This window comes from Bison bison, unplaced genomic scaffold (genome assembly GCF_000754665.1).
Source record: "Bison bison bison isolate TAMUID 2011002044 unplaced genomic scaffold, Bison_UMD1.0 scf7180017864163, whole genome shotgun sequence".
NCBI lineage: Eukaryota > Metazoa > Chordata > Mammalia > Artiodactyla > Bovidae > Bison > Bison bison.
In genome coordinates, this window is record NW_011494735.1 from 4824708 (window position 1) to 4830707 (window position 6000).

Below are 6000 nucleotides of genomic sequence, written 5' to 3' on the forward strand. Positions count from 1 at the left end.
TTTAGTGGTTTAAGATAATAATAGGCATTTATCTCTCACAGTTTCTGTGAGGAATTAGGAGCAGCTTAGTTGAATGTTTTGCTGGAGGGGTGTTTTCAATTGGTTTCAGTAAAGATGTTGACCAGGGCTGCAATCATCTGGTCAGGGACATAAGGCATAACAGGGACAGGAGGCTCTGCTTCCAAGATGGTGCACTCACATAGTTGGCAAATATGTGCTGGCTGTTGACAGGAAACCTCAGTTCCTCAAGCTGTGTACTGCTCCATAGGACTGCTTGAGTGTCTGTACAACATGTAGTTGACTTCCTGCAGAGCAAGTGATCCAAGTAAGCAATGTGGAAGTTGCTATGTTTTTTTAAATCACCTAGCCCTAGAAGTCACACACCATCATTTCCACCATGTTCAACAAGTCACACAAACCAACCCTTATACAACAGGTCAAGGGACTACAAAAGAGCATAAATACCAGGAGGGGGAATCAATGGGGAAAAATCTTGAAGGCTAACTAACATAGTGAAAATTGTTAGCGTTATCTTAAAATCCTCCACCAATTTTGAATTGGTTACCAACGTGCACTAAAAAGTGTTTTACAAATTATGGAGTAGTGTAAAGTTGGAAATAATATTTAACAAAAAGTCCTGATAAGTGTGTAAATATCATTTCTCCCCATGTATTTGAACAAAATATGTCATCATGTTGCATAAAGCAAATAAGTAAATATTGTCAAATCTGTTTCATACGATTATAAACATCCTCCATTTTTGATGGGGAATAAGGTCAGATAATTGAAGAAAAAAAAAAAGATGGAAGAAGGGAAATATTGGAGAATAGAACAATAGGGCCCAAAGAAAGAAAAAAGTAGTAGAAAAAGACAAGGGAAAGGAATGGGGATAAAAGGGATGAGAGAAGACAAATGGGAGAGATAATAGCAGAAAACACAGAATACAAAGATATGGAAATAAAAAAAGAAGTGTAGGAAAAAAAGATGCTCTGTAAAAAAGAGAGAAGAAAGAGGAAAAAGATCATGAGGAAGGGAGAGAGAGTTTTAAATAAAAAAGCAAAATAGAGATGAGCTTTCTTATTCTTTTCCTCTTCCAGAACCTTTTCCACCTCAGAACAGAGCCAGGGATTTGTAGCTTCTTTCTTAGTTTTTCTCACTGTTTTTCCTGGCTTCTCTGGAGTTCCTTTTAAGGCTTGGTTTGCTTTAATGCTTGATTTTCAGCTTGTCACTCAGACTGGGTTGGCTAAGGGTGTCTGAAGAGAAGAGAGGAATGACCAATGTATTAAATATCCAACTGGTAATTCTTAAGGACACATTATCTTGTTAGATAATATTTTATCTAAATGTATTAAAAATATATCAAAAAGAGAAAAAACAGGCACAAGAAAATGATTTTCGGAGAGAATTTTGGTTCTGTAAAGAATTATTACCATATTTGGCTTTGGTTCCCTTTGTGTATTTTCTGCAGATTAGTGTAGTTCATTTTGAGTTTTTCATTCAGGGTTCATTTTAGTTCAGGTTTCTGATTCAATTTATGTTTCTGTGATTGAATCAAAATTCCAGTTAAAAAAGTACTCAGTAGGCTAGATTCCTTAGCCAATACTTTTATTTTTTTAAAAAAAAACATGAGAACATTCCAGAATATGTACTTCAATAATGTTTAACTTCTAGATTTAAGGGAAATTTGGATAAGCATTTTTCATATATTAAAATGCTAAATAATTAGATGGATTTTTTTCATTTATTTTCAGTATACTTTCTGATGTACAAGTTAATTCACAAAGGGAAATTTAATCAAAGTAGTTCATAACAACATGCAATCTACTTTGTAGACTCTTTGTAGTCTCTTGCCCCTCTCTTCCCAAAGTTGTTTGTTTTTCAAAAAAGTGTTTAAATTACAAAGTTTTTCAAATATGTAATACATTCACAAAGTTCAAAATTCATCCCTCTTTGTAATTTACTTCTTGAGTTTGTGGTTAGGATCCTTCACTTGGGAAAATTCTCATCTTGTTATGTCTTCAGATATTGTCTCATTCTCGCTCTTTTCTCCTTCTGGAATTCTGATTTAGAGGCATGTTGCTTTCTCATCTTCAATGTCTTTTAACCTGTCTTTCATTGGTTACATCTCTGCCTCTTTGTGCTTCTTTCTAGACAAGTTATTCTGATCTATCCTCCATTTCAAAAATGCCTTTTTTTTTTTTAACTTTTATTGAAGCATAGTTGATTCACAACACTGTGTTAATTTCAAGTGTACTGCAAAGTGAATCAGTTATACATATACAAATATCCACTCTTTTTTTTTAGATTATTTTTTCCATAAAGGCCATTATAGAGTATTGAGTAGAGTTCCCTGTGCTATGCAGCAGGTTCTTATTAATTATCTATTTCGTATATAATAGTGTATATATGTCAGTCCCAATCACCCAGTTTATCCCTCCCCCTCCCCGCCCATGTTCCCTGGTAGCCATAAGTTTGTTTTCTACATCCATGACTCTACTTCAGTTTTTACCAATTCTTTCTTTAGCTGTGCCTAACATGCTGTTAAAACCATCCATTTAGTTTTTAAGTGATTATAGTTGCCAGCTTTTGAGGTTCTATTTCATTCTTTAAACATTTTTTGCTTGGTTGTTTTGTATAGTTTCTTAAATATTATCTGGATTTATTTTCACGCTTGACTTTAATAGCGTAATCATAGGCATTTTGTAATCTGTGTCTGATAATTCCTGTATCAGAGGTTTTGCTGCTCTGTCTCTGTTTTCTGTTATTTCTGCTGGTTTTGCTTTGGTTCTTTGTCTCCTACATGACTGTGAGCTGCTCATTTTCTTTAGAAAATTATTTGTGAGCATTCTTTGGGGCCCTGGATGATGGTGAGCTTTTCCAGTGTGGATTTATGTTTGCTTTGGTTGTGTGCCTGGGACCACTATCAGTTCTTTACTTTTTCTTGGATCATCCAGATTGTGTGAATTTGTAAATCCTCATGAGGGCTGGCTTGTCATTACAACTCATCAGGGGACTTCCTTTCCTTTATTCTTGCTTTCTCTAGGCCAGGAATTGTGGGACTTATTTTTGATTTATTCTTACACCAGAGGTTCATCCTTTTACCAGCCCTCTGGGAAATGAGTATTCTATTTGATTCCCCATGCAGGCTCAGGGCTTTGTCTTCTGTTCTTCCACATTTCCTGAGGCCATGGAAACCAAGGCTGAAATAGACTAGGTTTGGCAAGTGCCCTCAGTGTCCTATTCACTTCTGGGTTCCCATCTTAATAATTTCTTCTTAACATTCCTTTGATGCTTTTAAGATTTTACTAATTTTTTTTTGGGGGGGAGATTTTACTAATACTTTATCTAGTATTTTCAGTTGAAGGATTGTTCCAGTTATTTAGCCCTCCTTAACACTAGAAATGGAACTCCTGATAAAAATTCAACAAGTTCAAAAGGGTATACGTAATAAGTTTCTTGTTATTCCTGTCTTTCTGATCACCATCTCAGTAGGTGCATAATGAGCATTTGATGAAATTCAGAGCTCATTTATACACTCACCCACTCACATATCCAGACTGTTAGAAAACTAGAAATAGAAGGAAAAGTTTAAAATCCTGACAATAGTTTACATCATATTTTAGTGGTGAAAATTTGGAGGTATTCATTCTTGTTCAAGTTAAGAGCAAGACTAAGAGGCCTCTGGCACTTCTATTTAGTGTTATATTGGTAGTCCTAGCAAATGCATTAAGAAAAGGAAAAGAATTAAGATATTGAAAGGGAAGATAAAAATTTATTTGCAAAGGATGTGATTGTCTATAGAGAATTTAAAGACCATTGAAAAATTCCGCAGGTTTGTAAGACAGAATCGCATTCTTATATTGGTAATTATTATTTAGAAAATTAGTAGAAAAGTATATAATATGTAACAGCAACAAAATAATAAAGTATGTTTGAATAAATCTAACAAAATAACCTTGATGCTTTATAGAGAAAATAGAACATCACTGAATCACATTAAAGGAGATCTGAATAAATAGAACTGCATACCATTTTTGTGAGAAGGAAGATTGAATATTATAATTCTGTCATTTTCTCCAAATCAATCTACAAATTCAGTGCTGTCTGTGAAACTTGTCAAACTGATACTAAAATTCATTAGAAAGAACAAAAGCTAAGCCAAATTTTGAAGAATAATTTGGGGAACTTACACCACCACATATCAAAGCTTGTTATAAACCTGGAAAAGTGAAAATGTTAGTCACTCAGTCATGTCCGACTCTGTGATCCCATGGACTGTATAGCTTGCCAGTCTGTTTTGTCCATGGGATTCAATAGGCAAGAATACTGGAGTGGGTAGCCATTCCCTTCTCCAGGGGAATCTTCCCAACCCAGGGATTGAACCCAGGTCTCCTGCATTGCAGGCAGATTCTTTATCGTCTGAGCTACTATAAACCTAAGGCAACTAAAATAATATCATATTTATGCAAAGATATACAAATAGAGTCATCCCTCAGTATATCATGGGATATTGGTTCCAGAATGTCCCCAATACCAAAATTCACAGATGTGCAAGTGATTTATATAAAATGGCATAGCATTCGTGCATAATGTATGCACATCCTCCTGTGTACTTTAAATTACTGTAGATTACTTATAATACTGAATACAATGTAAATACCATGTAAATAGCTGCTGATGAATGACAAATTCAAGTTTTGCTTTTTGGAACATTCTGGAATTTTTTCCCAAATATTTTTAATTTGTGGTTGGTTTAATACCTGGAATTGTACGAATATAGAGGACCCACTATACATATATGTAACAGAAGAGTGTAGAAAAGAGCCATATGCATATAGAGGTATAGCATGTGACATTACAGATAATTGGGAACAGAACTACTCAAAATATTGTCATGGAACAGATGGCTATCCACATAGAAGGGGAAATTATCATACCATATACTAAAGTATTAATTCTAGGGTGCAATTTAAGACCTAAATATGAAAGCCCTTAATATTTCAGGACATTTTAGGAGAAAATGTACGAAATATGTTTTTAACCTTGGGATAGGAAAGGATTTGTTGAAAAACACAATCAAAAGCCTATAGCATAAGGCAAAGATTGATAAAATTAAAAGAACTTTGCTTAACAAAAGACACCATAATCGAAGTTGATAGAAAAGCTCAGAATGGGAGAAAATGTTTATATCACATACAACTCATATAAGATTTATATTCTAACTATACAAAGTACTCCTACAAGTATAAAATAAAAATGCCAGCAAATCTACTAGAAAAATGGGCAAAGATATGAACAAGCTGTTTAGAGAAGTGGCTAATGTAGTGGGTAGTACAGCTCTAAGGAAATTCTATGAATGTGTACAGAGTTTTCATCATAGCCCCGTGTATAATAGGAAAACATTGGAAATACCCTAAATGTCTATCAGCATAAGAATGAACAAATGGAAGTGTAATATATTCATAAACTGGAATACTGTACTCCTATCAAAATAAGTAAACTAGAACTACAGACATCAGTAATTATAAATTTGTTTTGAGTCAAAAAACAAAGCAAAACCAAGCTGAAGAATGATAATATAGTATCATACGTTTTATATGCTGGTTGAAAAATACTGCATAGTGCTTCATATTGCTTTTGAGTTCTTCATAATTAATATTATAAACATATCCATGCTAATGATAAACCTTTAACTCAGGATAATGGCTATATCTGAGTAGGGAGCAAGGGAAGGGCCTAAGAGCCTATACTGATGAATTTCTATCCTCCCTCCAGTTACTTAAGTATAGCAAAATGTTAGATTTGATAAGGATTAATGGTGAATAATAGAGGTGTTTAATTTATACTATATTAACTGTTAATTATTGGAGAAGGAAATGGCAACCCACTCCAGTGTTCTTGCCTGGAGAATCCCAGGGGCGGGAGAGCCTGGTGGGCTGACGTCTATGGAGTCACACAGAGTCGGACACAACTGAAGTGACTTAGCAGCAGCAGCAACTG